The sequence below is a fragment of the Aulonocara stuartgranti genome (assembly GCF_965226115.1).
Source record: "Aulonocara stuartgranti genome assembly, chromosome: 6".
Taxonomy (NCBI): domain Eukaryota; kingdom Metazoa; phylum Chordata; class Actinopteri; order Cichliformes; family Cichlidae; genus Aulonocara; species Aulonocara stuartgranti.
In genome coordinates this window covers 30,688,861-30,701,612 of record NC_138944.1, presented here as the reverse complement: position 1 = coordinate 30,701,612, position 12,752 = coordinate 30,688,861, and the positions used below count along the sequence as shown (strand labels likewise).

General features: G+C 41.6%; 1 long non-coding RNA gene across 1 annotated transcript in view; it reads right to left on the bottom strand.

Moving 5' to 3' along the window:
- LOC309708186 overlaps positions 1–12,752 on the bottom strand; it is a 114,373-nt gene that overhangs the window by 81,825 nt on the left and 19,796 nt on the right. The gene's annotated exons all lie outside the window — the stretch shown is intronic.

Sequence of the window (12,752 nt, the reverse complement as noted above, 5' to 3'; positions counted from 1 at the left end):
ATTAGCATTTTGATCACACATTATAAATACATGATAACATGATATGAGTTTTGATTCCCAATACTATATTTTTGTTAAAAAATATTTTTGTGATCTTTATGTGAAAATCAGAAGGTGCACAAGACATGGTGACAGTAAAAAAGAAAGAACTGTATTGTCACGGAGCTGGAAAGACTCTCTCATATAAGAAAAAGAAAATGACATTTCACATTCACCCGAGGCAATACATCAGCTAAATTCTTGGCATTCAAATGACTTACAGGAAATGAAACAATCCAACAGGTTAAACACTATTACTCTTGTCTGTGAAGGTTCTCAGTCATCCAGGTCATCGTAGTCTAAGGAGCTTGGAAAGAAAAGTGTCTGGACTTCTTTAAGTTTCTTGAATATGTTTCACCTCTCATCTGAGAAGCTTCTTCCGTTCTAGGGTCAAATGGTCCCAGATTTAAGCCCTGTGTGAGTGTCCCCCCCCCCCCCCCCCCCCCCCCATGAGGGACAATGGACCCCCTAATGATCCTCTACCTAATCGCCTGAGCCAAGGTGTGAAAACAGGTGTTGGTCACAATCAGCCAAGGTTTCGGGTGAGCTCATTGTGAAACCTGGTACCACCCTATCATGTGATTTCCTGAGGTCAGATGGCCCAGGATGTGAGTGGGCGTTAAGGCGTCTGGGAAGGGATCTCAAAACTGGATTATAGATGGCAGACAGTTGGTGTCGTAAGCCACCGCCTCTGTTCAAAGATGGTCGCTCACAGTCGACATAAATGGCTTCTTTTACCCCTCTTTCAAACCATCTGTCTTCTTTGTCCAAAATGTGTACATTGGCATTCTCGAAAGAGTGACCTTTGTACTTTAGATGCAGATGGACAGCCGAGTCTTGTCCTGTGGAGGTGGCTCTTCTATGTTGTGCCATGCGTTTATGAAGTGGCTGTTTGGTCTCTCCAATGTAGATGTCTGGGCATTCCTCGCTACACTGTACAGTATACACTACATTATTAAGTTTGTGTTTAGGAGTTTTGTCTTTGGGATGAACCAGTTTCTGTCTGAGCCTGTTGCTGGGTCTGAAGTAAACTGGGATGTCGTGCTTGGAGAAAACCCTCCTGAGTTTTTCTGATACACCAGCTACATAGGGGATGACAATGTTGTTGCATTTGTTTTTCTTATCCTCCCTAGCTGGTGTCTGATCTTTATTTCTGTGCCTCTTTGCTGACTTGCTGAAAGCCCAATTAGGATGTTTTAAGTGCTTCCTTTACATGTGTGTGTTCCTTCTTTTCCCTTCAGCTTAGAGGAAACATTTTCTGCCCGGTTTTGTAGGGTCCTGATTACTCCAATTTTGTGTTCCAGAAGGTGGTGGGAGTCAAAGAGGAGGTACTGGTCCATGTGTGTGAGCTGCCGGTAAACTTCATTGTTGAGGTTTCCACTCTCTTCAATGCACACAAAACAGTCCAGGAAAGGCAACCAGTTGTCCTTTGTGTCTTCCCTGGTGAACTTGATGTTTTTATCCACAGTGTTAATGTGAGCAGTGAAGGATTTGACTTCTTCTGTTTTGATTTTGACCCAGGCGTTGTCTACATATCTGTACCAGTCGTTAGGTACTTTCCCTTTAAAAGAGCCAAGAGCCTTTCTTTCCACTTCCTCCATGTAAAGGTTGGCTACAATAGGTGACACCGGGGAGCCCATGGCACAGCCACTTTGCTATCAAAAACATTCACTCCTCAGAGAAGAACACACACCTGAGGACAGACAGGAAAAATGGGTGAAGAACTTTTCAGACCGGAATTTCACTAAACCTGAAGTAGACATACAAATACTTTGTTACTGTTTTTAAATTAGATGTTAGTGTTGTCAAAGTTAACATGTGATTAGGTAGAGGATCATTAGGGGGTCCATTGTCCCTCGTTGGGGGAATACTCCCACAGGGCTTAAATCTGGGACTCTTCTCCATTTGACCCTAGAACTGAAGAAACTTCTTGGATGAGAGGTGAAACGTCTTCAAGCAACTTAAAGAAGTATAGACGCTTTTCTTTCCAAGCTCCTTAGACCACCATTACGCTTGTTGACCTTCTGGCATCTCTCTCGCTCTCTCTTTTTTTTCCACATTATCATAGCTACAAAATTGAGAGGTAATTAATTTTATTGCATTCACCTTATCATGGTGAAGGGGTTTGAGTGTCCCAGGGATCCCAGGGGCTATGTATTTTGGGGCTTTTTATCCCCTAATATGGTCTCCCATGGTAAATTGGCCCTGGATGTAGGACCAGACAGAGAGATTCAAAAACCCCTGTGTGTGCAAGAACTAGGGAACAGCTACCCCTGCCAGGGTAATCCAGGGTTACTGGGGCCCCACCCTGGAGCCCACAAAGGGTGCCTGAGGGCAAGCATCTGGTGGCCAGGCCTTAGTCCATTGGGTCTGGCCGGGCACAGCCTGAAAAGGGGGCATGGGCCCATACTCCTCTAGGCCCACCATACACAGGGGAAACTGTAGGGGCCGGGTGCAATGTGTTTTGGGCGGTGGCCAGGGGTGGAGACCCTGGCATACCAATCCCCGGCTACCAAGACTAGCGAATTGGAATGTCACCTATCTGGTGGGGAAGGAGCCTGACTTGGTGTGTGAGGTTGAGAGGTATGGGCTAGATCTCTAATTCAATTCAATTCAATTCAATTCAATTCAATTTTATTTATATAGCACCAAATCACAACAATAGTCGCCTCAAGGTGCTTTATATTGTACAGTAGATCCTACAATAATAGATACAGAGGAAAAACCCAACAATCATATGACCTCCTATGAGCAAGCACTTTGGCATGGTAAATGGTAAATGGCCTGTATTTGTATAGCGCTTTACTTAGTCCCTAAGGACCCCAAAGCACTTTACACTACATTCAGTCATCCACACACTGGTGATGGCAAGCTACATTGTAGCCACAGCTGCCCTGGAGCGCACTGACAGAGACGAGGCTGCCGGACACTGGCGCGACCAGTAGGCAACGGGTGAAGTGTCTTGCCCAAGGACACAACGACTGTTGGAGCCGGGGCTTGAACCAGCAACCTTCCAATTGCAAGACGAACTGCCAACTCTTGAGCCACGATCAAGATCGTGGCGACAGTGGGAAGGAAAAACTCGCCTTTAACGGGAAGAGACCTCCGGCAGAACCAGGCTCAAGGAGAGGTGGCGACTGGTTAGGGTGAGAGAAGGAAAACAGGATAAAGACATGCTGTGGAAGAGAGACAGAGATTAATATCAGGTACGATTCAATGCAGAGAGGTGTATTAGCACATAGTGAGTGAGATAGGTGACTGGAAAGGAAAAACTCAATGCATCATGGGAGTCCCCCAGTAGCCTATGCCTATTGCAGCATACTCCCACCTCCGGTAAAGCTTTGGCAGCATTCCAAGGGAGACTGGGGGATATTAAGTCTGAATAGACCATGTTCAGCACCTCCATTGCTAAAGCTGCTGGATTGAGCTGCGGCTGCAAGGTGGTTGGTGCCTGCCATGGTGGTAATACCCGAACCAGATGTTGGACACCAGATTTTAAGGGAACCTTCAAGCTGAAGAAAGAGTCCTATCGGGCTTGGTTAGCCTGTGGGACTTCGGAGGCAGCCAATAATTACCAACAGGTCAAGTGGAACACAGCTTGGGCAAAGGCTAAAGCAAAAACTCTGATATGGTCGGAGTTTGGAGAGTGTTGGGTTTGATTTTAATTTGGAATTAATAGAAACTTTAGTTTCTTACTGATTGAATAATTACATCAGAGTGCTCTGGATGTTGTAATGCTGGATGTTGTAATGCTGTATTGGTTGACACGCCTCTGCAATGTTGTGAGGAGATCAGAAACGGTACCTTTGGATTGGCAGACCAGGGTGATGGTTCCCATATTTGAGGAGGGGGATGTTATAACTATGGGGGAATTACACTCTTCAGCCTCCCCGGGAAAGTCTATGCCAGCATGCTGGAAAGGAGAGTCTGTCTGTTAGTCAAACCTCAGATACCTTGGTATCTCAGGGTCTTGCTCACGAGTGAGGTGAGTGGGAGATTGACTTTCCCTTAGAGATAGGGTGAGGAGTTTGGCCATCCAGGATGGGCTCAGAGTAGAGCCGCTGCTCCTCCACATCTAAAGAAGCCAGTTGAGGTGGTTCGGGCATCTGACAAAGATGCCTCCTGGGCGCCTCCTGGGTGAGGTCTTCTGGGCATGTCCCACCGGGAGGAGGCCCCGGGGAAGACCCAGGACTGGAGAGATCATATCTCTCGGTTGGTCTCGGAATGCCTGGGTGTTCCCCTGGACAAGCTGGAGGAGGTGACCAGGGACTGAGAGGTCTGGGCTTCTCTGCTTAGGCTGCTGTCCCTGCTCCAGATAAGCAGAAGAAAATGGATGGATGGATGATCAACTTTAGCCTAAATACTACTTTAATACTTTAAATTATTTCAGCTTAAACCATTAAAATAATACATACACAAATAATAATAAGAATAATGTAATACTGAATATATATCAGTCTCTTTGTTTTAATAAATGCATCTGCTGAATAATAATAAAAACAGTATGTGTGTGTGGGCAGGTGTATACTCCATGTTTTCTTCTTATTTAGCATGAAAAGATTTACAATACATTCAAAAGCAGAAACCAACAGCAAAACAGAAAACGAAAGTTGTTTTAGGCAGGGAACAAACTTGCATTGACGCATTTTTTTCTCGAGCGCACATCAACCTATTATTTACATTTCAAGGTGTCCATCATCAAGAGCAGGTTCACAGTGATGTGTGACAGAAGAGAAGTTGTCAATCTTTTCTGCCATTTTACAGTCATCTTATTGTCAGGCATATTATTGGTTGTCTGATGAACCACTGGAAGTTTAGCCTTAAAGATGAACCTTGCTTCAGTTTTGCTGTATTTGGCTGAATCTCAGCTGACAGTATGGCTCTGCATGCTTCAGAGCCATCCTGGTACTTATATCAGCAGTAAAATCTCATTACACTGGCAGCCATATATGTCCATGGTAGAGCCAATGTCAAACATGGTCACACACTGATGTCTCTTTGGGCCTCATATTTAAAATTACAGTAAAAAGGTATAAAACTGTCATTTATCATTGAGTAACAAGGGAACAAGCCCCACCTGTCCATGAACCTGTTTTACTGTCCACTTATCCACAGAATGTTGAGTCTGAAAATTGAGGAGTACGTATACAAATGGCCGTAATTACTGAACTTTTAATGTAATACTTTTTTAAAAATCCTTTGAATTAAAGCTGAAAGTCTGCACTGCAGGCAAAACAAGAGAAACTGTTTTTTTGTCCAACAAATTATGACCCTAACTGTAGATGAAGGCATGAAAAGACAATTACAAAATACATTTTTTGGTGTGGAGTCCAAATACATTGCCCTCTGAAAATTATGATAAAATAAAGCAATGGCAAAGTTTATACTAAGATTTTGTCATAAGCAGTGATAGAGAGGCAAGCCTTTGAACTTACTATGCTTTAGATCTAGATTAGATTAAGCTTTAGCCTTCAATACACTAGCTAGGGGCTCAACATTTGTTCTTTGGGAAACTGAGAGTGGAAAAAGAATTTATAGTATCTCAATCGGCTGCCCACTGCTTCACTGAGTGAATGGAGAGGGGAAATTCCCCCACGGGGATCAATAAAGTATACATTAATCCATTACTTTTTGTTGAAAGCTACAATGCAACTATATATTTATGCAAATCACAACATAAGTTCTGTAGAAAACTGATAATAACTCCAGAGAACAGATAGCTACGAAGCAATCCTCTTAAATTAATAAACTTTGTGCTGTGGTTAAAACCCTCTCTCTGAATATACCAAAACAGTATCATTAGGACTGAAAGTCACATGATAAATGCAAATGGAATCTGGACAGGCAAGAACAGTGCTTCATTTATCTGAAATCTCAGGCATTCAAGATGTTGGGAGTTTGAAGAAAACAGGAAGTTACTGTAAAAGGTGATGAATGACATCCTTACACAACAATACGCACTGTACTGCTACTAGACCATTCAGAAAGAAAACGAGTTTACATGTCAGTCAAGAATCTTTCTAGTTGTCTAGTTATCCCTTTATTGTTTGAATTACAAGACAATGAACAAAATAATGCAGATAACCAGAACATTGTGTGCTTTTGGATGAGGCCACATGACTGAACTCATATGCTAGCAGCTTACCAAGTGTTGGGTCTGCGCTTCCACAGGCCCCGCTAGTTTAGAAACTTATTCCTCATGAAGAAAGCAAGACAATCAGTGATCGATTGTTTGTACTTGCACAAGGGAGGCCCCACTTCGAATCCTATCACAAAATGACCCCGACTTAGGCCTCCGCTCGTTGCCTTTTATTGAAAACACAGTTACAACACACACAACAGTTTACACAAGTTGGGAAATCGCCACAGAAGAAACCTCTTTGGACCTCAGGACGTCCTGTGTTCAGGTCCTGTTTTCCTGTAAACCTGACCAAACAATCCAGCCAGATACAGACCCAGCCCTAGCCCTGTTCAGTGCCTTCTGTCGCTGCAGGGGGACCAACTAGAGCGCCACAAAGGAATGCTCCAGCACATTTCCAAGGAACAGAGCTTGCTGCTTCATGGAAATGAAAGGTATGTTACAGGCCTGCACACCCTTAACAACAACAACCTTTATTTGTCACATACACAGAGTACAACATGTAGTGAAAGTGTGAGTGCCTGTGTCTGAGCTGCGGACAGGCAGTAGATGTAACCGCATTGGGCTTGTTGTGTTGTTGTTTTTTGTTTTTTTTAGCATCTAGCCACCCATATGGAAAAGATAATTATCAATCTTATAAAGTTTGTATCTGTCTTGTGTGAAACTTGTATGAAAAGCATATAAGAGTGAAAACAGATATAAGATCCCTTGAAAAATTATATGATGAAACTTGTATGTTTTGGATACTTACTAAAAGAATGTATGAAAGTAATGAGAAAGTGGCCACTTTCATGAGTAAATCATATAAGCCTTATATGATTTACTCATGAAAGTGGCCACTTTCATGAGTAATCACATATAAGTTTTTACTATTTCTTTTCTATATGGGCAGGACCCTTACTGGACACCGAGTGGGAATCAAACTTGCGAATCCGGTTCCAAAGGTGTATAGTCTTACCACTACACTATCCAGCTCCTCCGTCTCTTAGTGCCGTCGTTGCTGCCAGCCGTCTTCCTCCATTGCCACCTACCCCAGAGAAGTTTGCAGGTGAGTTAGATCAGCGGTCCCCAACCCCCGGGCCTCGGACTGGTACCGGTCCGTGAGTCGTTTGGTACCGGGCCGCGAGAGTTGAGGCTCAGGTGTGAAATGTATGGTTTTCAGGGTTTTTATCGGTTTTCGGCGTTATTTTGTTATCGTTTTTATTGTTAACTCGGTTTTCCTGGGTCTTTTCACGTGAATAAATCTTCTTTTTTTTTGGTACCGGTACTAGTTTTATTTTGTTGTATTTATCCGCGACACCGTAAAAATAATGTCGGGCATAAACCGGTCCGTGGCGCAAAAAAGGTTGGGGACCGCTGAGTTAGATACGAGTGGAGGATTTCTTACCCAATTTCCACTTGTTTTTCACCAGCACAGCAAGCACTATTCATCCAACAGTGAAAAGATTTCCTTCATGGTGGAGCTACTGACTGGATGCCAATAAAATGAGCACAAGCGGTATTAAAAGCTCACCCTGACTAGTCAAATGATGATTTTCTAACAAAATTCCACTGTTCTTGATAAAGCTTGTAACCCGACGCAGCAGCACACAAGATGTTTACTCTCAAGCAAGGTAAGAGGCGCATATCTGACTTCTCCATTGGTTTTTGGATTCGATTGGGAGACAGGGAAGGAGGAGAAAGCCCTTTGGGGGGCTTTTACTTCATAGCCTAACTCACGTCTTAAGTCGTGAGTTAACTGTCAAGAATTTACCTAGTTCTCTAATGTCCATGTGCATTAGAATGGATGACCACATGCATGAATATGGCAAACCAAACTACGGCTAACAGCAGCCTAGTGGGGGATTCTCATCGAGCGTTCGAGCAACTTCAAGGGAACGGAGTCCAGGAGGAAGCGAGCCAGCAGATGAAAAAGAGCCAGAGAGGGAGATTATGAAATGTTGCATTACAGACTCCCTGGCTGCTGGGATAATTTGTCCGTCCACTTCCCACTCAGTGTTGGCTTCCATATAGAGAAGAAATACAAGCCTCTCAATCTCTGTATTGACTTTCAAGGGCTAAACAAGATCACTGTTAAAAACAAGTAGCCCCTGCTGCTGTTGTCTTCAGCCTTTGGTGAACACCGTGGGTCCTTGTAGTAACTCAAACTTGATTTACAGAACTCATAACATCTAGTCACGATAAGGAAGGGGAATGGAAAATGGACTTTAACACTCACCTCAGATATTTTGAGTACCTGGTCATGCCATTTGGACTCACTAACGCCCCTGCATCGTTTCAGGCTCTGGTCATGATGTCACAACTTGTATAGTGGATTAGATTTTGTAGGAGATGTTCTGTTCATGCATGGTGTCTGTGAACGCAGCATGAACATTTACTCTTCCCTTAGCTGTCTAATCAGAAGCTGGTTCTAAGGAGCAGCTGTGGCCTACTCAGTGACTCCTGGCATTTGGCACTCATTCCTTCCGTAGCCATATTGCTTAACTATTTTATTGAAGTGCTTTTTTTCCCTTTTTTCTTTTTAACTAGAGCAACATAGTGGCAGTGAATCTCATTCTTTTAAGCAATGTTTGTTACTAAAGTGTTTTAATTAAAGGTTATGTACTGCAAGTCCTGCCCCCTAATTTTCTTTTCTTCAGCTCTATATTATTTGTAGTTATTTTAATAAACTTTTTTTTATGAAATTGATTTGCCATGCCTCTGCCTGTGTTTTCTTTTCAGACAAGAAACAAGGGTTTTGTTTGTTTGTGTGGTTGTTTTGTTTTGTTGTTGTTGTTGTTGTTTTTCTTGAAAATCCTTTTTTTGCAGTGCATCCGAGAAGCTTTTTGTATCTTATGACCAAGTGGGAGAAGAGTCACAGATTTTAAGCCCTATTGGGAGCGGTCCCTTAAGAGGGTCGTTGACCCACTGTTGATTGGGTGCCTAATCACACGAGCCAAGGTGTGAAAATGGGTGTGGGTTATTATCAGCAGAGGTTTCTGTCAAGGTCAGTGATACAGCAGGCAGAATGAAGGACCTAAATTGCATGACTCGTAAATGGAAAAGTAAACTCAAGGAGGCAGCTTTATTGCTGTACATGCAAGAACCAACCACTAAACACTACATACTGAAAACTAGAGACTGGGACCAAAACAAGACACTAGGAGGTAGGAATAGTGAGAGGGAAACGAGAAGCTCAGAGATAACAGTAACACTAACACCTGAACACACAGCAACATGGGGTAATACAAAGCGACAACAGACAGAGGAAAACACAGGGCTTAAATACAAAAGGGAGCAACGAGTGGATGGGGAAAAAGGAGGGAACCACAGCTGGGACTAATAAGACAAAACGACACAGGGAGGAAGCAAAACTGAAAACACTGTGCATGGGACACGAGACTTTCAAAGTAAAACAGGAACCAAGAGACCAAGAGAAAGAGGGAATATGGAGACAAGCATGATTAAACATAGTAACAGAAACCTAAAGACTAGGCACTAAGAATATAACACATGGATAACAATAAGGAGAGCCAAAACCATGAATAACATTAAATCAAAGAATATAAATTAATCAACAAGCAAAACACTGGGTCACAGACCCAGTACCGCAACAGCTTCAGCTGAAACCTACAAGACCTTGCCTCACTCTGTCATGTGACTTATTGAGATGAGCTGACACATGGTCTGAGTGGGCGTTGAGGCATCTGGGAAGGGATCTCAAAACTGGATTATAGGTGGTGGACAGTTGGTGTCGTACGCTACCCCCTCGTTTCAAGGATGGTTGTTCAGTGTGGACATAAACGGCTTCTTTTACTCCTCTTTCAAAACATATGTCTTCTCTGTCCAAAATGTGAACATTGGCATCCTCGAAAGAGAGACCTTTATCCTTTACATGCAGATGTGACCTGTATCACTTCAAAAGAACTTTATAAGAACGCTAATGTAAGTAGGTACCTGAAACTTTGTTAAATTTCTATTGAATGTATTTTTCCCCTAATTTTGTTTTTATTTTTTATTATTGAACTAATAAAACTGAACTAACAAAAATGTTCCTACTAAAACTGCTTCTATGAAGATACACTGAAACTGTCATGCTGAAAAGGTGTAAGCTGTTTTGTCACACAGAGTAATTATATAAGGAATTTGGGTCACACAGTTTCACTTTCTTTTTCACTCTTGTGTGCCTGTAGGTCTGTTCAACTCATTAAATCTTCAACCTGTCCAACAAGATGCTTCACGTTGTTGTAGAATCAGTGAAACTGTCCCACTCAATATACAGGTTAATACACTGTGGGCTTGCAGTTGCACTGTTGAGTATTCTGTTAGTAATCTTCATGCTGGCTATGATATTTTCTTCATGTTTGTTTAACTGTTATGATGCTGCTCTGTTGGCCACGACTTTCCCTTGAGAAACTTTTGGGTTGCTTTTGAAATTCCACCAGTCCCAGGTTCACTGGCAGCCATACATGCCAATGTTATGTCAGTTTATTATTATTATTGCATTTGTTAAATTGACAATAACTGACACACATACAAGTGACAGTGGCACAAAGGCGATAACAAAGTAGGGAAAATAAAATGAGAAGTTGAGAAACAGGCAGAAATGGCCAGGGAAAGCAACTACAAATAAAAACCAGGAAGAGGACTCAACAAACACACTGATGACAAAGAAAGGCAACGGCAGGGAGACACAGGGAAGACAAGAAAACACAATCAAAACTCAAAATAATCACAACAAATCTGGGACTATGACAGTGTGGTTTTATTTTTGCACAAATCAGGCAGTGCTTGTCAGCATGTCTGACTTATTAAAGTTTAAATTTATTTTAAATGCATTGACAATTATGCTAAAACACTTAAACCTGACATATGTCAAAACAGCAATGGTCCCAAATGTGAGTTTTTCACAGTAATATATATATTTCTTTCATTTTGTAAATGTCTCACATCCGACTTTCACAATTTATTGGCAAAAGAATTAAAAGCATAAAGCTTGGTGTGCAGATCTTTATTTGACATTGTAGCTATTAACAACAGTAATACCACCAAATATATTGCTTGGATATGTGTTTAAACTGTAGTTGAAAAAGCAAGAAGTGGATATTTGCAGGTAATTTTACTTGGATGAAAGCTTTGTTCCAGCTTAAAAGGGGCAGTAGATGACACATCAGCTACTATGATTAAAATTAGTAAAGCAGTGATAGTTAAATTAAGCACACTGCAGGGTGAGTTTTAACACAGTGTGAGAAGTGAGGTTATCCAGCACACCTAGATTAGTCTTCTTCCCAATTGAAACTGTTCAACTAACAAAACTGTTCCTGCTAAAACTAAAAAGATACACTGGAAACTGTCATCCTGACAAAGCGTACATTGTTTTGTCTCAAAGAGTAATTATATAAGACAAATTGAGTCACACAGTTTCACTTTCTTTTTCTCTCTTTTGTGCATAAGCCTGCAGGTCAATTAGAATGTCATTAAATCTTTAACCTGTTCAACAAGATGCTTCATGTTGTCGTAGAATCAGTGAACCAGTGCTACTCAACATACAAGTCACTACACCGTGGGCTTGCAGTTGTACAGTTCAGTATTCTGTTTGTAATCTTCATGCTAGCTATGATATATTCTTCAGGTTTGTTTAACTGTTATGACGCTCCTCTCTTCTGTTGGCCACATCTTTCCCTTGAGATACTCTTGGGTTGCTTTTGCAGTTTGCTTTATGGCATTATCCATTTGCACTGTGAAGCCCAGTCCAATCAGTTTTGCAGCATTTGGCTGAATCTGAGCAGAGAGTATAGCCCTGTACACCCTGCCGCCACACCATCAACAAGCAACCAGACACAGGTTTACTGGCAGCCATACATGCTCATGCTATATCATTGCCTCCACCACATCTAACAGTTGATGTGGTATGCTTCAGATCATGAGCTGTTTGTCACTTTTTCCATAATTGCCTCTTCCCATCATTCTAATTTTAGTTTAATCTGTCCAAAAAAGATTTCCAGAACAGCGCAGACTCTTTCAGATGTTTCTGGCAAATTCTAATTTGGCCTTCTTGTTCTTCAGTGGAACCAGTGGTTTGCACTTTCCAGTCAAATTTATGAATAATTATTTTGATTGTAGACCTTAACAATGATAGTCCCATTTCCTTGACAGGGTTCTTGACTTAATTTGTGAAGCTATGTTTTTAACCATAGAAGTGATTGCAGAAGTCAGGGGTTTAAATAGATAAGACAGTTACTGCTTGTAATTGCTTAAGAGCGTCTAATGATTAACCTTCAAGCTGTAAGACTGTGAAGGTGTGATAACTCTGACTCATCTTTTAAAACTTACTAAATTATGGAAAAAAAACAATTAAGTTGTTACAATTATGAAATAAAACATGTTTTAAAAAATTTGGCACCACTGAGCTTTCTCTATCTGTTGAGCGCTGCTATCTTAAGAAGAATCATTTAATCTGTTCTCCAATACAATAACATTATGCTTTGGCACACAAATAATATAAACAGAAAATCTTATAGGAAAACTTAAAGATAGTAGTCCTTTTGAAGAGATGCACATACCAACAAGATTTTTTTTTTAAATTAAACCTCAG